This window comes from Hippopotamus amphibius, chromosome 2, assembly GCF_030028045.1.
Source record: "Hippopotamus amphibius kiboko isolate mHipAmp2 chromosome 2, mHipAmp2.hap2, whole genome shotgun sequence".
NCBI lineage: Eukaryota > Metazoa > Chordata > Mammalia > Artiodactyla > Hippopotamidae > Hippopotamus > Hippopotamus amphibius.
The window spans coordinates 159,503,001-159,526,418 of record NC_080187.1 but is presented as its reverse complement, the minus strand read 5'-3'; the positions used below and the strand labels follow the sequence as shown (position 1 = coordinate 159,526,418).

Sequence of the window (23,418 nt, the reverse complement as noted above, 5' to 3'; positions counted from 1 at the left end):
CATTTGCATGGAATATCTTTTTCCATCCCCTCACTTTCAGTCTGTATGTGTCCCTAGGTCTGAAGAGGGTCTCTTGTAGACAGCATATATACGGTTTTTGCTTTTGTATCCATTCAGCCAGTCTGTGTCTTTTGGTTGGAGCACTTAACCCATTCATATTTAAGGTAATTATCGATATGTGTGTTCCTGTTACCATTTTCTTAATCGTTTTCAGTTTGTTTTTGTAGGTCCTTTTCTTATCTTGTGTTTCCCACTTAGAGAAGTTCCTTTAGCATTTGTTTTAGAGATGGTTTGGTGGTGCTGAATTCTCTTAATTTTTGTTCGTCTGTAAAGCTTTTGATTTCTCTGTCAAATCTGAATGATATCCTTTCTGGGTAGAATAATCTTGGCTGTAGATTTTTCCCTTTCATTATTTTAAATGTATCTTGCCACTCCCTTTTGGCCTGCAGAGTTTCTGCTGAAAAAGCAGCTGTTAACCTTATGGGGATTGCCTTGCATGTTATTTGTTGCTTTTTTTTTTTTTTTGCTGCTTTTAATATTTTTTCTTTGTATTTAATTTTTGATAGTTTGATTAATATGTGTCTTGGCATGTTTCTCCTTGGGTCCATCTTGTATGGGACTTGGCGCTTCCTTGACTTGATTAACTATTTCCTTTCCCATGTTAGGGAAGTTTTCAACTATAATCTCTTCAAATATTTTCTCAGACCCTTTCTTTTTCTTCTGGGATTCCTATAATTCAAATGTTGGTGCATTTAATGTTGTCCCAGAGGTCTCTGAAACTGTCCTCTATTCTTTTCATTCTTTTTTCTTTATTCTGCTCTGTGGCAGTTATTTCTGTCATTCTATCTTCCAGCTGACTTATCTGTTCCTCTGCCACAGTTATTCTGCTATTGATTCCTTCTAGAGTATTTTTAAATTCAGTTGTAGTGTTGTTCATCACTGTTTGCTCTTTAGTTCTTCTAGGTCCTTGTTAAATGTTTCTTGTATTTTCTCCATTCTATTTTCAAGATTTTGGATCATCTTTACTACCAGTACTCCGAATTCTTTTTCAGGTAGATTGCCTATCTCTTCTTCATTTGTTTGGTCTTGTGGGTTTTTACTTTGTTCCTTAATCTGCTGCATATCTCTCTGACTTCTCATTTTGTTTAACTTACTGTGTTTAAGGTCTCCGGTCTGCAGGCTGCAGGATTGTACTTCCTTTTGCTTCTATTGTCTGTTCCCTGTGAGGTTGGTCCAGTGGCTTGTGTAGGCTTTCTGGTGGGGGCAACTGGTGCCTGTATTCTGGTGAGTGGGGCTGGATCTTGTCCCTTTGATGGTCAGGGCCATGTCCAGTGGTGTGTTTTGGGGTGTCTGTGAGCTTAGTGTGGCTTTAGGCAGCGTATCTGCTGATGGGTGGGTTGTGTTCCTGTTTTGCTAGTTGTTTGGCATGAGGCATCCAGGACTGGAGCTTGCTGGCCCTTGGGTGGAGCTGGGTCTTAGTGTTTGGATGGAAACCTGTGGGAGAGCTCTCATCGATTAATATTCCATGAGGCCAGAAGTTCTCTGATGGTCCAGTGTCCTGGACTTGGCTCTCCCACTTTGAAGGCTCAGGCCTGTCCCCTGGCTGGAGCACTAAGGCCCCTCAAGCCACCTGGAGGAAGAGAAAACAACAACAACAACGAAGAAATAGCACCCGCAAGTCAAATGGTAAAAGCAGAACTAAACAGTCAAAATCACACACAGAAACATATACCCACACACTCACAAGAAGAAAAGAAAAAAGTGAAAACAAAGCAGAAGAGAGCAACCAAACCAATAAACCCAAAAACGAAAGAAATAGGGAAAAAATAATAAGTAAAATAAAAAAATATTAAAAGAAAAGCATAAGAAGGAAAAGAAAAGAAAGGGTATATAAAAAATTAAAATTAAAAGAATAATAGAAAAAGAACAACAGAACAAATCAAAAAGAACCAAGTATACAAACAAAAAGGGTAGTATTTTCCTGTGGCCTTGGCTATCAGTGTCCTTGCTCCCACAGCGAGCCACAGCCAATCCCTGCCTACTCAGGAAGTCCTCTGATATTTCTAGGTAAGTCTCTGGACCTGCTGTGGACACTGTGGGACCAGCTCAGACTCTGATCTGGCCTTACTCCCGCATGTACTTGCCCTCAAAGTCCACAGTTGCCTCCAAAGTCCACAGCCTCAATTGCAGGAACACTTGTCTATTCAGGTATGCTCCTGTGGCTGCAAACAAAAATATTTCCATTTTTTCTTCTTTGGTCACACAGCCCCTGGGGTTCAGCTTTGAATTTGGCCAAACCTCTGCATGTGGGCTGTCCTCAGGCGTCTGTTCCCCTCCCAGGCAAGTGGGGTGAAAGCAGTGACTGATTAAGGTTCACTTGCTCACTCAGGCTAGGAGGAGGGAGGGATAAGGCAGTCGCAACTGAAATGTGCAGAGTGTGCCTGCAGAGGCAGCGGCCGCATAAAGCTGCAAGAGCCTGAGGCACGCCTTGTGTTCTCCCAGGGAAGTTGGACCCGAGTTGCAGGACCCTGACCCTTAGCTGTGGCAGGCTGCACAGGCTGCTGGGAGGGTGTGGACAGTGACCTGCCTTGCACACAGGATCCTTGGTGGCATCGGCGGCAGCCTCTGGATTCCAAGAGTTCCATGGCTCACGGTCGCATAGGTGTTGCCCTGATGTCTGTGAGTGCACGGAGCAGTAAGCTCCTATGGCGGGCCATCTCTCGAGCACCCCAAAACAAAGGTCTCCTGCCTCTCTGTCAGGCCCAGGCTTTTTCCCAGACTCCGTTCCAGCCAGCTGTGGCACACTAGCCCCCGAGGCTGTCTTCATGCAGCCAACCCCATTCCTCTCCCTGGACTCTGACCTCTGATGCCCAAGCCTTGGTGCCCAGCCCCTTCCCGCTCCAGCGGGTGAGCAGACAAGTGTCTCAGGCTGGGAAGTGCTAGTCGGCACTGATCCTCCATGCGGGTATCTCTCTGTTCTGCCCCTGCACACCTGTTGTTGCCTTTTCCTCCAAAGCTCAAAAGCTCTCCCCACCCCTCCCAGTCCCCACCAGTGAGGAAGCAAGAGTTAGGAGGTTAAAGCCTTAATCCAGAAAGAAATGAAGAATGTCTGAATTAAGGCAGGGCAGTGTGGCTGGAGAGCAGGGCACAAATGAAACCGACAGCAGGACATATTTAGGTGATGGACTCAGAATTTGGTGGTAATGAGAGTAAGCTGTTAGGCCTAACCATATGAAATGCTGTTTTTAATAGGTAAAAAATGATGAGATCAACACTTTTTCATATGGTTCAATTTAATCTATTGCAACAGATTAGAGAATAATTTGTAGTAAGATTGGCTGTGATGGAAAGAAAAGAATCTGGACTACAACTGGAAGAAGGTATATAAGGATTTTCTTTGAAAGGATGCTAATATGCTGAGGGGAAAGACCTGGAGAGAGAGAGACAGATTGAAGATATAAGAAGAAATGGATTTAATGTTGTTGTCATTTCTTTTATTGCTTTATTTTTGTTTTTTTAATTTAATTTTAATTTTAGTCAAAATAATATGTAAATATAGTTTAAAAAGTCGTTTAGTACTACTTGGTTTATAACAACAGTTCCACACCTCTCATTTCTACTTCCCATAGAAAATTACTATTCAACCTTTTAGCTATTTCATATTACATATATCTTTATATTTCTAAATAATATTTTGTTGCTATTTCTGATTTTTTAATATTAGATATCATCTATTGATTCCTTTATGGGATATGACAATTTAGTGCTTTTACTACCACTTACCCCCACCCCAATGCACATACACTTTCCTATTTTCTCAATATAGTTAATCCTAATTTTTGATATTTGCAATGTATTATTTAGGAAGATATCACAACTAACATTTTCATTATTGAGTAACTACTTTTTCCTAGAATTGATGATTACAAAGATTTTCTTTTTTCCCCCAATTACTTAGTTTTTTATGTAAACATCATTAATTTATTCCTGAGCTCTTTGATACATCATATAATCTCTCATGTTCTTTCTTTGAGATATTCCTTTTGAAGTTCTTTGATTTCCTGATAAGATCAGGATTAATTGCTCTCTGGGCTGCTACTTAGCTGTGGCCATGGCATTTGCCTTCATCATCTGTTGATTGGATCCCGTATTTTCCCCTTTCTTCGCTTACTAACTACCAAGAAAAGATACATGGGAAGTACTTTTTAAAAAAGAGCTCACTTGTGAAAATTTCATTATTTTACCTTCACTTAGTAGTTTGGTCACAGAATGCTAGGTTGAAAGTTGTTTTACTCAGAATTTTGGAAATGTTGTTCCATCTTCTAACATCTGTGGCTGCAAGTGAGAACATCAGTGATCTCATTGCTGTTCCTATTTAGTGACTTTTCTCCCCTCTCCAAAAGCTTTATCACCCCAGGTTTTCTGCAATTTCATAATGACATGATGCGGTTCCTTTATCATTCATTTATGGTGGGCCCTCTGTAGCCCTTTCATTCTAATAACTCATATTCTTCAGTTCTAGGAAATTTCCTTTCATTATTTAAAAAAATCTTCATCTCTGTTTTCTCAGTTCCCTCTGGAACTCCTATTATTTGGATGTTGGTTCTCTGGAGTGATTCTCTTATTTTCAATTTAAAAAAATTTTTTATTTTTGCGTGCATTGAGTCTTTGTTGCTGGGCTTTCTCTAGTTGTGGCGAGCAGGGGCTACTCTTTGTTGTGGTGCACAGGCTTCTCAGTGTTGTGGCTTCAATAGTTGCGGTGCATGGAGTCAGTAGTTGTGGCTCATGGGCTCTAGAGCACAGGTACAGTAGTTGTGGCGCATGGGCTTAGTTGCTTCGAAGCATGTGGGATCTTCCTGGACTAGGGCTCGAACCTGTTTCCCCTGCATTGCACAGCCAGGGAAGTCACTCTTATTTTTATATGTTTTTCTACTGTTTTCCTCCTTGTTATCGCCTCTTTGTTCTGGGAGAATTTTCTAAATTTTTATTTCTTTTTTTTGTATTGATATATTAATTCTTGCTGGCGTATTTTATTTTCAACCCTTTCTGTCCTCTGCTCTGGTGTGGGAGAAATAGTTACTTGGCTGTATGAAGGGGGGTCCTCCCTTGCATCCTCACTTTTGGAGATTGTTGCCTTCAATTCCTAAGTCTTTCTGAGGTTCTATAGTTTGACTTCTTTTGCTTCTGGGCTTTCATTTAAAAAAAAATAAATTTATTTATTTATTTTTAAATTTTTGGTTGCGTTGAGTCTTTGTTGCTGTGTGTGGGCTTTCTCTAGTTGTGGCCAGTGGGGACTACTCTTCATTGCGGTGCATGGGTTTCTCATTGCAGTGACTTTTCTTGTTGCGGAGCACAGGCTCTAAGCACATGGGCTTCAGTAGTTGCGGCTCGTTGGCTCTAGGATGCAGGCTCAGTAGTTGTGGCACACAGGCTTAGTTGCTCCGGATGGGCTTATTTGTTCCACAGCATGTGGAATCTTCCTGGAACAGGGATCAAACCTATGTCCCCTGCATTGGCAGGAGAATTTTTAACCATTGTGCTGCCAGGGACATTCTGGGCTTTCATTTTTGTAAAATGAAGTGATATCTCATACAGCATTTTTGATAAAATAATAAAATATTTACAAGATATTCTCATGTCAGCTTATCAGTTTTTTGTTGTTTTTAATGTGTGCCTTTATTTGCAACTTACTGTATGCATTACCACAGTAAGACACAAGAATAAATAACAGTCTTGCAGAATACATCTTGAGGTTTTTATTGTCTTTCAAGTCATGTCCAAAGTAAACTTCCTTTTATATATTTGCTCCCAATTAGAAGACTGTTTATTTAAAGCAATGTGTTCTTATAGTTAAAGCTTGTCTAAGATAACTGTTCTGTTTTTTTGAACTTATTTATTTATTCGGCTGTGCTAGGTCATAGTTGCTGCACTTGGGATCTTCATTGCGGTGTGTGGGATCTTTATTTTTTATTTTTTAAAATTTATTTATTTATTTATTTAGTTGGCTGTGTTGGGTCTTCATTGCTGCAGACAGGCTTTCTCTAGTTGTGGTGAGTGGAGGCTACTCTTCATTGTGGTGTGCGGGCTCCTCATTGTGGTGGCTTCTCTTGTTGCAGAGAAAGGGCTCTAGGTGCGTGGGCTTCAGTAGTTGCTGCACATGGGCTCAATAGTTTAGGCTTATGGGTTCTAGAGCACAGGCTCAATAGTTGTGGCACATGGACTTAGTTGCTCTGTGGCATATGGTATATTCCTGGGGCAGGGATCGAAGCTGTGTCCCCTGCATTGGCAGGCGGATTCTTAACCACTGCGCCACCTAGGAAGTCCCCATGTGGGATCTTTAGTTGCAGCATGCAGGATCTAGTTCCCTGACCAGGGAATGAACCCGGGCCCCCTGCATTGGGAGTGTGGAGTCTTGACCACTGGACAACCAGAGAAGTCCCTTACTCTTTTAAAATAGAAGTGTGGTTAATTTACAATGTTATGTTAGCTTCTGGTGTACAGCAAAGTGATTGTTATAAATACATATATTTTTAATATTCTTTTCCTTTATTTATTACAAGATATTGAATATAGTTCCCTGTGCTATACAGTAGGACTTTGTTGTTTATCTGTTTTATACATAGTAGTTTGTATCTGCTAATCCAAAACTCCTAATTTATTTCTCCCCCTGCTTTCCCCCTGGGCAACCATAAGTTTGTTTTCATGTCTGTGGGTCTATGTCTGTTTTGTGTACAAGTTCAGTTGTATCATTTTTCTTTTAGATTCCACATGTAAGCGATATCGTATGATATTCATCTTTGTCTGGCTTACTTCACTTACTATGATAATCTCTAGGTCCATCCATGTTGCTGCAAATGACATTATTTCATTCTTTTTTATGGCTGAGTAGTATTCCATAGTTACACACACACACACACACACACAAACACACAGATACACACACACACCACATCTTCATTATCCATTTATCTGTCGGTGGACATTTAGGTTGCTTTCATGTCTTGGCTATTGTAAATGGTGCTGCTATGAACATTGGGGGTGCATGTATGTTTTTGAATTAGAGTTTTCTCTGGATGTATGCCCAGGAGTGGGATTTCTGGATCATATGGTAACTCTAGTTTTAATTTTTTAAGGAACCCCCATAATGTTCTCCACAGAGGCTGCACCAATTTACATTCCCACCAACAGTATGGGAGGGTTTCCTTTTCTCTACACCCTCTCCAGCATTTCTTATTTGTAGACTTTTTAATGATGGCTATTCTGACTGGTGTGAGGTGGTACTTCATTGTGGTTTTGATTTGCATTTACCTAATAACTAGCTATGTTGAGCATCTTTTCATGTGCCTGTTGGCCATCTGTATGTCTTCTTTGGAGAAATGTATGTTTAGGCTTTCTGCCTATTTTTTGATTGGGTTGTTTGTTTTTTTGTTATTGAGTTGTATGAGCTGTTTGTATGGTTTGGAATTAATCTCTTGTTGGTAGTGTTGTTTGCAAATATTGTCTCCCATTCTGTGGGTTGTCTTTTCATTTTGTTTATAGCTTCCTTTGCTGTACAAAAGCTTATAAGTTTGATTAGGTCCCATTTGTTTATTTTTGCTTTTATTTCTATTGCCTTGGGAGACTGACCCAAGAAAACATTGCTACAATTTATGTTAGGAAATGTTTTGCTTATGTTCTCTTCTAGAAGAGTTATAGTGTCTGGTCTTATATTTAAGTCTTTAAGCCATTTTGATTTTTTTTTTTTTGTATATGATGTGAGTGTGTGGTCTAACTTCATTGATTTATATGTGGCTGTCCAGGTTTCCCAACACCACTTGTTGAAGAGCCTGTCTTTTCTCCAGTGTATATTCTTGCCTCTGTGAGAGATTGACTATAGATGTGTGGATTTATTTCTGTGCTCTCTATTCTGTTCCATCGATCCCCATGTCTGTTTTTGTGCCAATATCATGCTGTTTTGATTGCTGAAACTTTGTAGTATTGTCTAAAGTATTGGAGGGTTTTGCCTCTAGCTTTGTTCTTTTTCCTCAAGGTTGCTTTGGCAATTCTGGGTCTTTAATTGTTCCATATAAATTTTAGGATTATTTGTTCTAGTTCTTTGAAAAATGTCATGGGTAATTTGATAGGGATTGCATTAAATCTGTAGATTGCTTTGGGTAGTATGGTCATTTTAATATTAATTCTTCCAATCCAAGAGCATAGGATACTTTCCATTTCTTTGAATCATCTTCAGTTTCCTTTATTAATGTTTTATAGTTCTCAACATGTAAGTCTTTCACTTCCTTGGTCAGGTTTATTCCTAAGTATTTTATTTTTTTGATGTTATTATAAAAGGTTTTTTTTAACTTTCTCTTTCTATTAGAAATGCAACAGATATCTGTCTGTTAATCTTTTATCCTGCTACCTTGCTGAATTCATTTATTAGTTCTAGTAGTTTTCATGTGCAGTCTTTAGGATTCTCTCTCTATATGGTATCATGTCATCTGTATATAATGACAATTTCACCTTGTCCCTTCCAATCTTTTACTTCTTTTTCTTGTCTGATTGCTGTGGTTAGGACTTCCAATACTATGTTGAATAGAAGAGATGAGGGTGGGCATCCTTGTCTTGTTCCAGATTTTGGCAGAAAGGCTTTCAGCTTTTCACCATTGGATATTATGTTGGCTGTGCAGTTGTCTTAACTGGCTTTTACTATGTTGATATGTTCCCTCTATACCCACTTTGGTAAGAGTTCTTTTTTCATGAATGGATGTTGAATTTTACCAAATGCTTTTTCTGCATCTATTGAGATAATCATGTGGTTTTTGTCTTTTCTTTTGTTGATGTGGTATATCACATTGTTTGATTTGTGCATATTGAACCATCCTTGTGACCTTGGGATGAATCTCACTTGATCATGGTGTATGATCTTTCTTGTGTGTTGTTGGATTCTGTTAGCTTATATTTTGTTGGGAGTTTTTGCATGTATATTCATCAAAAATACTGGCCTGTAATTTTCTTTTTTGGTAGTGTCTTTGGTTTTAGTATTAGGATGATGGTGGCTTCATAGAATAACTTTGGGAGTGTCACCTCCGCTTCAGTCTTTTGGAAGAGTTTGAGAGGAATTGGTATAAGTTTGTCTTTGTATGTTTGGTAGAATTCCCTAGTGAAGCCATCCAGACCTGGACTGTTGTTTGCAGGGAGATTTTTTTTTGTAGTTGTTTGTTTGTTTTTAATTACAGTTTCTATTTCATGTCTAGTGATTGCTCTGTTCCAATTATCTATTTTTTCTTGATTCAGTTTTGCTGGGCTATATACTTCTAGAAACTTGTTCACTTCTTCTAGGTTGTCCAATTTGTTGGCTATAATTGTTCACAGTATTCTTTTATGCTTTTTTGTATTTCTGTGGTATCAGATGGTATTTCTTCTCTTTCATTTTTTATTTTGTTTATTTGGGTCCTCTCTCTTTTCTTCTTGGTGAGCCTGGCCAGAGCTTTGTTGATTTTGTTTACCCTTTCAAAAAATGAGCTCTGGGTTTTATTGATTTTTTTTTTCATCTCTATTTTATTTCCTCTCTGATCTTTATTGTTTCCTTCTTTCTGCTGACTTTAGGTTTTGTTTGTTCTTTTTCTAATTCATTTAGGTGGTAGGTTAGGTTGTTATTTGAGATTTTTCTTGTTGTTTGAGGAAGGCCTTATTGCTATGAACTTCCCTCTTAGGACTGCTTTTGCTGAATCCTATAGATTTTTGTATGGCTGTATTTTAGCACTCTCAGAAACATGGGTGAGTCAGGTATTTGAGTCATTAAAGTGTTTTGTTTTCTAATTTATAGAGAATGAGACTAGATTTTATAGTTGATTATAATCTACTAATGCTAATCTGGAGATTATGCTTTTCCATTTATCAACTTGTTCCTTAAAAATTTCTAAATCCAAACTAAGTGTGTGATTTCATTACCCTGTGGATGGGTTTGGAAACTCTGTGAGTGAGTTATTTTGGTTGCTCTTAGGATGTGCCACTGACACCCTTCAACCCCCAGCCCCTGACCTCACCGCCTAGCTGTTTAAACCACTTGCATGTCTAGTGTAGCAGGCCTAGAGGTTTTGACATAAAGACTAGAAAAATAAGAATCATGGACAAATACCACTCTTGAATTTTGATACTGTAAAGATGAATATTTATGATAAAACATAAATTGACAAATATGTTTATCTAAATAGAGAAACTGAATGGTACCCAGAAGAGCAAAAACTAAAAAGAAAAAATACTCATGTATAAAATGAATAGTTTCTCATATTAATTCTTCTAGTTTCCATTTAACTTCTGCATTTTAAGCTATTTCCAGCAGTTTAAAAATAAAACCTTGTGTTTTAATTTCTACATTGCTACTTTGCTACCATGCTATTCATATTAGTTATAATATCTTGAATTTATAGAATATGAACAGCCAACCAGGATTACTCTTTTCTTCCAGAACTACCTTTGTGTCAATTTGAAGTAACCTTCCTTTTCTTTGAACATTTTGCTGTATCTCTAATGTAGGCATATCATTAGAGATAGATTTGTATTTTTCTAACAGCTCCTCCCAGGCTTATTCTGCATGACTCAGCATCATGCAGGGGCCCAAAGTACTCTGAACAGTGATCAACAAAAGATAATGAAATAAGACTGTAGATTCCCAGGAAATGCAAAAATAAGTATTAATCTGATACTACCATCACCCAATATTTCATTCACAGGTATTCATAAGGGACTTTCCTACAAAGTCTTAACCACTGCTGTTAATTTCAGTTTGTTGTTGTTTTCTTTTAATATGTAAAGTTGGAAAGATTATAGTCATTATCACATAGGTTTGTTGAATAATGTTTGTCAAGTGTTCACCAATGCCTAGAGCACTATAAGAGCTCAGCAGTTCTTAGCTTTCATAGTTCATGGTACATTCTTTTGCCTATCTCTTGTCAAGTATCTAGCTTTTGGAGGTGGGTTAGATTTTTGGAAACAAGCAAATGTCATTTAAAGCAATGCGTTTCAAATAAAATGGGTGAACACTTTGGAGTAAAGCCTTTCTGGGTCAAAAACCCAGGTGTAGCAATGAGAACAAAGACAATTTTTCTTTTGTGGATGGCGAACTGTCTCTGAAGGCAGTTCCAAAAGGTATTCCAAAAATTATAGAATTAAGTATGGAACTTCCAAAATGGCCTCCTTTAAAGTAGTTGGCAACCTCAAGAATGCAAAGAAAGAGGTGTTACCCAGCATTAATCCAATCATTAATCCAATCCAATGTTTGAGTGGCTACTGTATACAGATCATACCCTTATGATCTAGGGAAGAGACAGGCTTCAAACTCCAGCACAATTTTGCCAGCCACATGGTGCTGTGATCCCTTATGACATGGGTAGATGAAGTAGTCAGGGATGTCAGTGTGTGTGTATGTGGATAAGAGTTTGATATAAAAGGATTATCCTGACTATAGTGTGGGGAATGAATGGCTGTGGTAGGAGGTGGTTAGATTGGTTGTGGGTTATAACTGTTAAGAGGCTATGGTGGGTGTTCCAGAAATATTTAGGCCCCAATTGAAGGGTTTGGTGATGAACTGGATTTGGGAGGTGAGGGAGAGGAGAGATGTCAAAGATGGCTCCTCTTTTCTGCATGTGCACTTTGGGGGAGCCACTCTGGAGATGAGGAACACCAGAAAACAACCAGCTTCCTGAAATCTGTAAAGAAGTAGAGGTGGATGATTCTAAAATCACATTCTTATCAGATAGAATGACATAAATGCAAAATAGAAGTGTAAGTAATGTGTTGTGGGAGCAGTGAATTCTGAGTGAACATTCAAGGAACATTCAAAAAATAATTTTCAAAAGATTTGGAAGGTTTGGAAGCTTTCCAATTAAAAAAAAAAGAAAACTTCCTCCTCCCCTAAACCTCCCAAATGTCTTATTTATCTACCTATGCTACCTGGAGAGAATCACTGCAAGAGGGTATTCGGAAAGAAAACTCCTGACAGAGGGACAAACTGAGCCAAGAAAGGACCCAATGTATTTGGGAAACTATACCAGTATGAATGATTTGAACAATCTATAAAGAAAAATAAAAAGTTTGTAATCATACTCCAGAGATATTGTGGGTTCACTCCAGACCATCGCAATAAAGTGAGTCACATGAATTTTTTAGTTTCCCAGTGCATATAAAAGTTATGTTTACACTATAATGTAGTCTATCAAGCGTACAGTAGCATTATGTCTAAAAAATGTACGCATCTTAATTAAAAAATACTTTATTGCTAAAAAAATGCTAACCACGACCTGAGCCTTCAATGAGTTGTGATCTTTTTGCAATAGTAACACCAAAGATCACTGGATCACAGATCACCATAGCAAATATAATAATGACAATAGTTGGAAATATTGCAAGAATTACCAAAATATGACACAGAGACAGCAAGTGAGCAAATGCTGTTGGGAAAATGTCACTGATCGACTTGCTTAATGCAGGGTTGCCACAAACCTTCAATTTGTAAAAAAATGCATCATCTACCAAGTGCTGTTAATAAAGCAAAGTGCAATAAAACAAGGCATACCTGTATTAGTATGCTTCATGAATTGAAAATTATTTAATACATTGCTTATCAATAAGATTTTTTCACAGATATCAATTTTATAAAATATTATTTTGATTAATAAAAATCTTGTCAAGTTTAAAGCAGAAGGGAAAAGTAGAGTGGTTGCTTAATTCTTTGACTTAAACTCCCAGTGAAGTTAATTTTGAGAAGAGATCCCAATTTATCTTGTTTTTCAGACAATTTGGTATGTAGTGAGGCGATAAAATCAGTTTTACCCATGTAACTCCACATAAGGAGATAGTTTGATTTCTTTTGTTGATATGTACCAACTCTTAAAAGTATTTGTTTGTCTGAAATTCCAGAGTGAAAAATTCATTCCTTTGGTCCTCTTTAGAGATACATTTTTCCCACGGAGTGGCGATTTCTTATTACTTATCAATTATTTACATCAGGGGTCACCAAACTTCTCTGTAAAGTACTAGATGGTAAATAGTTTAAGCCTTGTGGGCTGAGAGGCAAAATCAAGAATAGTATGCAGGTACTTATATAATGAGAGAATACAAATTTCCAAAAATATTTATTGACAAAATTAAAAATGTTATTAATGGACATTGAAATTTGAATTTCACATGATTTTCATGTCATGAAATATTTTTCTTTTTTCCTTTTTTAAAATAAATTTTATTGAGATATAATTGACATACAATAAACTGCATATATTTAAAGTGTACAATTTGATATATATTTTTTGGATTAGTAATGTATATTTGGCAATCTCAATCTCCCAATTCATCCCACCCCAACCCCTTCACCCTGTTTTCCCCTCTTGGTGTCCATATGTTTGTTCTCTACATCTGTGTCTCTATTTCTGCCTTGCAAACTGGTTGATCTGTACCATTTTTCTAGATTCCGCATATATACATTAATATACAATATTTGTTTTTCTCTTTCTGAGTTACTTCACTCTGTATGAGAGTCTCTAGGTCCATCCATGTCTCTACAAATGTCCCAATTTCGTTCCTTTTTACGGCTGAGTAATATTCCATTGTATATATGTACCACATCTTTTTTATCCATTCATCTGTTGATGGACATTTAGGTTGCTTCCATGACCTGGCTATTGTAAATAGTGCTGCAGTGAACATTGGGGTTCATGTGTCTTTTTGAATTATGGTTTTCTCAGGGTATATGCCCAGTAGTGGTATTGCTGGGGCATATGATAGTTCTATTTTTAGTTTTTTAAGGAACCTCCATACTGTTCTCCATAGTGGCTGTATCAATTTAATCCCCACCAACAGTGCAAGAGCATTCCCTTTTCTCCACACCCTCTCCAGCATTTATTGTTTGTAGATTTTCTGATGATGCCCATCCTAACCAGTGTATTTTTCTTTTGTGTTTTAAAAGCCATTTAAAAATGTAAAAACCATTCTTAGCTCATGGACCAAACCAAAACAGGTGGCTGGCCAGATTTGGTAGGTGGGCAATCCTTTACCAAATCTTGATTTACATTATATTATGACTGTCATTTATGTGATCAAGTTTTTCTCCTTTGATTGAACAAAAGAGAGACTGCAAGGAACTTAGCCACTGTTATTTAAAAGTTTGTGTGACCAAGGGAAAAAAGGTGGTGGTGGGGGGGGGGGTTGCGGTGGGATGAATTGGGAGATTGGGATTGCCATACATATATTACTAATAAGAAAAAAAATATCAAATTGTACACTTTAAATATATGCAGTTTATTGTATGTCAATTATATCTCAATAAAAGTTCTTAAAAAAAAAGTGTGTGTGAGCTGGTGGGGCTTGCAGTTGGGGGTATTCTTGGTTTGGCTAGTCTTGGCTTTCTGTTTTTAGAAAATCCTTGAATAGGTAAAATGTCTGAAAAAGTTTATTTCACCTTCACTTTAGAAATGTATGTGAAGTGAAATGATTATGGAAACTCGTGACATTTTTGAGAATATATCTATGCTTCCATTCTAAAATTTAGATCTTGATCTCACAAAACAGTAATCATTGGGTGTCATAGGGTTTATTTTTCTTTGAAAATATAAATTATATGATGATTGATTACCAAGATTTTTCACGTTGATTTCAAGTGTTAATCTAAATCGTCAGTTCTCTTACTCACGTTATCAAATTGAAACTTCTTTACTTTATTAGTTATGCCATTTGCTTCAGACATGATGTTCATGGTATTAACATAGATAAAACTTTGAGAAAACAGTGTCATTTGTACCACTGTTGACTGTTTGAAAAATCACAGACTTGCCATGGTGAAGTTAATGTGGAGTTTTGTCTTATGAGGGGGTCAGGTTCCCAAATCAGCACTTAAGTTGAAAATGATGAACAGTCCTAACTATCTTTGAACATCTTGAAGGAAAAGGGGCCATGTGAGACAGCTACACAGTCTCCAAGTAAGCCCAGGGCAGCTAGGCTGAGTCCAACATGACCTGGCTGGTTAATGTTTTGGGGCTGTCTGTACATCTCATTAAAACCTGAATTACACTCTTTAGGTGAGATGTTTGTACTCTGAGGCTGCATCAGAAGTAAGGCAGCCGCCAAATCAAGCTTGCCATCTCAAGCACATCCAAGAGCCTTGATTACTTTTTTTTCTTACCCTTCTCCCAGCATATAAATTTAAATCTATTGGAGCCAAATGGATATGTAATTACAAAGCAATTTACAAATGAAATGAGTTCTAAATGTGAATTTGTTCTTTGATCAGCCCATCTATATTATATTGTAACTTAGTAAGAGCAGTGATTTCCAGTGTCCCAGAGAGTCCTGGGATCCTGCAGAGGTGGGCGGGAGGAATGAGTGCACAGGACACTGGTCCTCCCAGCACTCTCTATCAGCCCTCACCTAAGTGCAGGATTCCCTTTTGATCTATTATTTATGCTGGACCTTCAAGCATGAATTTGTTTGACAAAAAAAGATCCTGCTTTTAAAAAAGTTGAAAGCCACTGATTTAAAGTTTATTTCCAATAATCTAAATTCTCCATTATTGTCACCATGCATACAGTTTTCTTCCTCCTCTCAGGCAGTGGCTCTCTTGTCATACTGCCTGTGAGATGCCTTGTCCAGGCAGAGGCTCTCTTAAGAGAGTAGGGGCGAGGAAGTAAAGAAAGATACCCCCCAAACTCATTTGCTTTCAATCTGCTAAAACCTCTCTCTGCCTCCAGCCTTGTCATTTACTACTCATATATTCTGAGGGGGTGGGCGGCAGGGGGACATTTACCCAGCTCCCATCCTCGTAACGTCCACTGCAGCTCAGGGCTCTCAAGTCATACTGTGGTGGCACCAGGGCTGCTTTATGACTTTCATGGGCCCTAGGTGCTTTTGGCTTTGGGGTCCCTTCTACTGTGAAAAGTATTTAAAGGTTATATTTTATGACTGTGGGTATAAAAAGAAATATAATCCAGGCTGGATTCATTGTTATGTTTTCATCATTATTATATTTATCTTTTTTGTTTGATTTTGAAAGAAATTGAAATGAAAACATTTTTGTAGGTCCTTAAAGTATCAGAGGCCCAGGGAACTGAATCTGCTGAGTCCACTGGATAAATTAGCCTTGGTGAGAGCAGGGGGATTGGGTTGGGGAGGACTCTTCTTTATCCCTTAGCGAGATGTGTTAATTAATTCTTTCATTGTTTACTTATAACACCCATTCCCCCCCGGTCACGTACCCACTATGAATCAGACATGCATCCTGCTGGGCTTGACCAGGAGACAAATTTGAGAGACAGAATTGTCACCTCTCTCAGATCAAGGCTTTCTTGTGGGGTTCTGCTCATATGCCTAGGTTTTTTATTCTTTGGGCTTTTTTCCCAGAAGTGACTCAGTTTTCATGCAGATGAGATTTGGGGAAGTCTGTTCCATAAGACTTTGCCAGACTGTCCAAACATATTTGAATCCCATTTAGACTCAAGATAGCCTCCCTATATTTCAAAAACTTGAAGATTATTTTTTATTAGTCTTTTCTTTTAATATGTAAAGATATCCTTAAGGAATGGAAAATGAGAATTTAAGGAGAATATTCTTTTAAGCCTTCTCTTCATTTCTACTAACTGTGTCTTAAGTTAGGCTCTCATCAGCTTTCATGTGGATCCTTTCAACATCTTTGGGACCAACTGCTAAATCTTACCCCCAACTAAAGTTTATTAACCAGAAACTTGTTGTTTTGTTATTTCTCACTAGAAATTTGGCCAGATACCTACAGACCACAGAATAAAGTCCAACTCCAAAGTGTAGATAGCATAGAGGGTCCTTCATGATTTAATCTTACTGGCCTCATACTTTTCTCTTGCAATCTAATGGCAATCACCAGATGTATCAGTCAGCTAATGCTGTGTAACAAACAGCTCCCCAAATCTAGTGGCTTAAGGCAGTATTATTATAGCTCTCACATCTGTGAATTGGCTGGAGTCAGTTGATCTAGGCTGGACTTGCACACATGTCTGTGAGTCAGTTGGCTTGTTCATGTATCAGTGGGTCAGCTGGAGACTTTAGCTGGGGCAATTCTGCCCCTGTGTCTCCCCTCTGGGACCAACATGTAGAGTGAGCACATCCATGCATGTTTTCACCCTGGAGCCACTGGTTTGATCAGGCATGCTTTTGTCACAGTGACAGCAGAAGCTCAAGAGAGCAACATGCAAGACCCCTTGAGCCCTAGGCTTGCAATTGGCACATCATCACTTGTGGCAAGTGGTAAGGGTTCATTCTGAGCCACTGTGTCATAAGGAAGCCTGGCAAGTCTATTCTTGCTGGAACACTGTTATGATGCTTCTTGCTTCTCTATCCTGTGATTCCTTTGGTCCTCTCCCATTGATTCTGTGAGTCTCTCCAGTCTTTCAATGTCTTCTATATGACAAGAGTGTTTCTGATGCTCCTGACTGAGAATGTTGATTGAATCACTAGATGACTTGGGTAAGCTCCTCACTTCCCCCCAGAGATGAACTTTCTCGCTTCAGAGATTTATAAAGTAGGAGGAGGGAGATTAAGGATGCAGATAATGTAGTACAAGTTCTTACAACTTCATATAAACCAGATGAATAGAGTGATTTCCCTTTTGAATTGGAATCTGGCTGTCAGAAAAGCCAGATTACATGCATACAATGAATATGTATTGTTTCACATAGTTTCAGAGGGTCAGGACTTCAGGAGCAGTTTAGCTGGATGATTCTGGCCCAAGGTCATGGGATTGTGGTCAAGATCTTGTTGGGGGATGCCGTTATTTGAAGACTTGCTTGGAACTGGAGGATCTGCTTCCAGGATACCTCAATCACAAGACTAACAGTTTGGTGATGGCTGTTGCCTGGAGATCTCAGTTCCCTACCATGTGGACCCCTCCATAGGATTGCTTGTGTCCTCATGACATGGCAGCTAGCTGCCCCCCTAGAGCGGGTGTTCTAAGAGACAGTAAGGCTGGAGTTGCAGTATCTTTTATGACATAGCCACACACTGTCATTTCCACTATAGCTTATTAATGACACAGCTCTGCTACATTCACCGAGGAGGAGACTACTAAAAGGCATGATTACCAGCAGATGGAAATCATTGGGGACCATCTTGGACACTGGTTATCAGAAACTTTTTGTAATAAGATCTGCAAATGGTACTAAGATTGCTTTTGCTGAATATTAGAGATAGGTTAGCTATGTATTAACTTGAGTTCTATTTTACTTAAAAAATTTTGAATGATTTTACAATAGAAAACATTTAAGAAAATTAATTGAACTTCTTTGATTTAGGACAGTGAAAACTGAAAGAAACCATAACAAATATGTTTTCATCCTTCTTCAGTTTGTGTCTTGAAAGTTCTAGTTTTATAGATTCCTGTTGGCTAAATAAACAAAAGAGGGTTATAAGAACTTTCAAAACCAATTGACACAAGCACATATTTTCAGGTGGTCTTATATAAAGATATGAAATGAGATCCGCCATTCTCCCTTTCTTCTTCCTCTGCCCTCCCCCTCCCCCCCGACCAAGAACCCAGATCTTCCTCAATTTTATTTCCCAATGGCATAATTGGAACTGGTACATTTTCTTATATTTATACACTCATCTTCATCTCTTATATAAACTGAATCCGTATTGAACTTGGAGCCTGTGTGTAATAATTATGTTTGATTGAATACATTGCTTTGCATTTTAAAAAACATATTTCCAGTCTGTTATTTTCAGCCCTCTAATTAGATTGTAAACTTCTTGAAGAAAAGAATCTTCCCTCATATTTTTCAGGGATTCCTAGCCATGATGCTCTGTAGCATGGTGCTGTCACATAGCTGGTCATAACTCACTAAATAGTTGGTGCTTAATTCAAAGGAATATCATACCTGATACAGCAGATACTATAAGCTAGAAGCAGGCATATTAACTCAAATTTATCCATAGGCTTCTGAAAGGAAAAGCCCAGATTTTGTGTTGTCTTCCCTAGTGTGAATCTCAGGGAGTAAAGGATAGTGCATTACTTGACAGTAGGCTTGATCATATTCTGAAGATATTTTCTTGATTGCGTCTGTTTTAGATGACCTGGACTAAACAAGCTTTTCACAAATACTGCAATAATTTTTTTCTAAAAGCACTATATAATTTTATGGTTTATATCACTTATCAGAAAAGTGATATAAGAAGTGAAAATCCACTGGAAACACAGTATTCTGGAAATATATTTTTTTGAAGAGGCTTAACTAATGAACATTATTCTGTTAGGACTTTGTGGAAAAGCTACCACACATATTTAGTTATAGTGTCTGTAGCAATTTCAGTGTTTACATTTATATGGCTGCCATTCAGGTTCAGTTTTTTTTTTAAATCGTATTTTTTAGAACTGACAGTTTACTGAATACAGGGGCCAGCCATCCAGAACAATCATATAAAATGTTTAACTAAAAAAAAGTCAACTGTGGTTAAGAATGAATGCAAAGCAGCTCTGACACATTCTTGCGCCTGTAAGCAGGATTCTACAGGCCAATGCCGGCAGGGTTTTGCCTGCGGAAAGCAGGAGAAAGTCAATGCAAATCAGGGCAGTTTCTCAAGAAAATAACCTGTGTGGACAAGTATTTGCTTAGGGCCATAAAAATGTCTTTTCTTTCCTTCTTTCTGAAACTTGAACTTCATAGTAAGTTATTTAAAGGCAGTGCACCTTGAATAAGTGCTGATGAAACTGTAAAAGGGCATGTGGTAGAAGTACCCTTTGGCCTATATCTTAGCAGCCAGCGTCATCTGGGGAGAACTGGATTGCTGTGAGGAGAACTGGATTGCTGTGAGGAAGAGTAGGAGGAAGTCGCTCTCCCCATCATTTTTTAAAGAGGATTGAAAAAATGCTGGCCTTGCCTAACAGGCCAGCGGAACACTGCTGCTTCTGTTGCTGGTCCATCTGCTTGAAGCAGTTCAGGGGAAAGACCACGGACTCTGTTTGTTTTGAATACTACCCAGCACGCTTTGGGGCTTAAAGCTCTGATTTCAGTGTCTGTGAAATTTGGGCTTCCTTCACACTTTACTAATCTTTCAAGTTCCTTCCAGCTCTGACATTTTGGATTCTAAGTTAGACACCACAGGTAGAAAATGCTCGGAGAAACACGTGAAAAATCTATCTAGGATTGTGAAGCTGGACTGCTCCTGGCTTTATACATTTTCAAGTGTTAAAATATTTGTTCAACACTGTGCCAGACCTTGTGAAAGATGCAGAACAGTACTACTCGTTGTAGTTTCTGACTCAGGTGGGGAGACAGAATAGAATTAATACACGTTAGGCAAAATACTTATTGTATTTCTTTAAAAAGTTATCTTTGCTTTTCTTCTTAGTCTTAAATCCAAGATTTCTGGTTCAAGGCAATTTTTATATCTCAGTAAAGTTTTTTAGTTTTCCTCACATTTGTTAACGCACTGTTTTGGTAGTTTGTATTTTTTGTTGCTTCTTGTGATATTGTTCCTTTTCTCGTTTTCTGAATTTGGTTTTTGTGAATTGATTTTATGTGTAAATAACATTACTTTTAATACTTTTGTAATAGATTCTTTTGGGGTTTCTAGGTATATAGTCATAGTGTCTTTAAACCACAGTAATTTGGTTAAATCATTTTTTATAATTTTATGTTTTTTTCATTTCATATCTGGAATATCAAATGAGGATGGTGACAGTAGGCATCGTTATTTTGTTTTTTATTTCAGTGTGAACACTAATAGCTATTATTACACGTAAGATTTTTTTTTGTTTTCATGTATTATTTGTTCTTCACAATAAGCATAAGAGGTATGTACTATTATTATCTTCATTTTTCAAAACCAAGGCTCGGAGAAATTAAGTAACTTGTTCAAGTTTGCCCTAAAGTGACTGAGTTAAGATCTGAATTGAAGCAGTTTGACTACAAAGCATGTGTACTCAACCAACTTATCACAGTGCCTTCCTGTGTGATTGTCACTTGAGACTACCATGGGAGTAACTTTTACCTGTTACCTCCACATCCATGTATGTTACTGAATTTATGTTACTAAAATTTAGATCTAACACTAACAAAATTGTTATCAATAAATCATTATTTTTTACATTACATCTTTTAAAAATGTCAAATGTGAATTTTATTTCTATGAATTTACTATAATACAAACAAGCAAAATAAGTTCTTTTGTCATTGGACAATGTCTTAGAACTATCAAGTATAAATTTTATTACTGTATTAGGAAGTGTCAAAGGAACAGGGAATATTTTCATGTGCTCATCAACCCAATCACTTTTTTTACATTGAGGTGAAATTCACATAGCATAAAATTAACCATCTTAAAAGCGCACAATTCAGTGGCATCTCGTACATTCACAATGTTGAGCAACTATCATCTGCATCTGGTTCCAAAACGAATTCATCATCCCCAAAGGATATCCCACATACATTAAGCAGTCACTCCCCATCTACTGCCCTCCCTCCAGCCCCTGGCAACACAGGTTGGTTTTTTGTCTTAATGGATTTACCTCTTCTGGATGTTTCATGTAAATGGGATCATGCAATATGTGACCTTTTGTGTATGGTGTCTTTCAATTAGCATAATAATTTTGAGGTTCATTTATGTTGTGATGTGTATTAGCACTTCACTTTTTTTTTTTTTTTGCTGAATAATATTCCATTGTCAGTTGACAGACACACAGGTTGTTTCTACCTTTTGGCAATTGTGAATAGTGTTACTATAAACATTGATGTACAAAAGTCTGTTTGAATACCTGCTTTCATTTCTTTTGGGCATTCTTTTAAAAGTGGAAATGCTGGATTGTATGGTTATTTTGTTTCAGTTTTTGAGAAACCACCAAACTTTTTTATAGTGACTGCACCCTTTACATTTCCACCAGCAAGGTACAAGGGTTCTAATTTCTCTACATCCTTGCCAACTTTTGTTTTTATCTGCTTTTTTTTTTTTTTCCTATTATAGCATCCTATCTGGCATGAAGCGCTATTTTATTGTGATTTTTTTTTTTTGGCTGCAATGTGCAGCATGCAGGATCTTAGTTCCCCTACTAGAGATCAAACCGATGCACCCTGCAGTAGAAGCATGGAGTCTTAACCACTGGACTGCCAGGAAAGTTCCTGTATTTGTGATTTTGATTTGTGTTTCCCTAATGAATATCTTTTCCTGTGCTTGTTGGCTATTTGTATATCTTCATGGAGAAATGACCAAGTTCTTTGCCCATTTTTTTTTGACTGTATAAAAATGAAAATTTATTGTCTATTTTCAGTCTTGATTTCCTTCTCACTTTCACTAAATAAATCACAAGGTTTCCTAAGGCAGAGAGTTAGTGCTTCAACTCCCAGAATATTTTTGTTGCATACTAGTGTCAAGATTGTGCCAAAGGAAAGAACACTAGACAGTTCTCTGTTACATGGTAGTATTAATGATGAACAAGTAATTCTGAGAGGAAAAGCATGCTTGTGTGAGAAATGCTGAAGTCATTGACACTAAAGAATGATTAGTATTAGGATTAAGGTCAGAGAGAATGGGGTGGTCAGGAAAGTTACAACAGGTAGGAAGAAGGAGGGAAGAAATTCTTAAGCTAAATAATCAGGGCAGCTCCTTTGATTCCCTCATTTTGCTTTTTCCCACCTTCAAAATTACTAGTGTTATTGTCAAAGAGTATTATTAATTTCAAAGCTGGGATCATTTGCCCATTTTTTGTTTTGTTTGTGTCTGTTAAGTTCTAAGAGTTCTTTTTATATTCTGGATACTATACCCTTACCAGATAAATGATTTGTAAATATTTCCTCCCATTCTGTAGGTTGTCTTTTTACTTTTTGATGTACGAAAATTTTTAATTTTGATGAAGTCCAAATTTTTTGTTTCTTATGCTTTTGATGTCATTTCTGAGAATCTATTACTAAACCCAAGGTCATGAAGATTTACCCTTATGTTTTCTTCTAAGAATTTTAGAGTTTATAGTTCTTATGCTTAGACATTTCATCTGTTTTAATTTTTGTATAACATGTGAGATGGGGGCCATTTTGATATTCACTTGTTCCAGCACTATTTGAAGAGATGATTTATGCCCCTTTGAATGATCTTGGCACCCTTGTAAACATTAATTAACAGTTGGATGATTTTATTTCAGGACTTTCAATTCTATTCCATTGATTTAGATGTCTATCCTTATGCTAGCAGCACAGTTTTTGATTACTGTAGCTTGACAGTAAGTTTTGAAATAGGGACGTGTGAGTGTGCCAACTTTATTTTTCTTTTTCAAGATTGTTTTGCCTATTCAGGGTCCTTTTCAATTCAATATGAATTTTTCGATCAGCTTTTCTATTTGTGCAAAAAAAATAAAAAGGCCCTTAGATTTTGATATGTATTGCATTGAATCTGTAGACTGCTATGGGGAGTCCTGTCATCTTAACAATATTGTCT

At 37.5% G+C, this 23,418-nt stretch overlaps 1 protein-coding gene across 1 annotated transcript in view; it reads left to right on the top strand.

The window, feature by feature from the left end:
* The window catches only part of TTC6 (tetratricopeptide repeat domain 6), a 192,253-nt gene that overhangs the window by 25,699 nt on the left and 143,136 nt on the right, over positions 1–23,418 (top strand). The gene's annotated exons all lie outside the window — the stretch shown is intronic.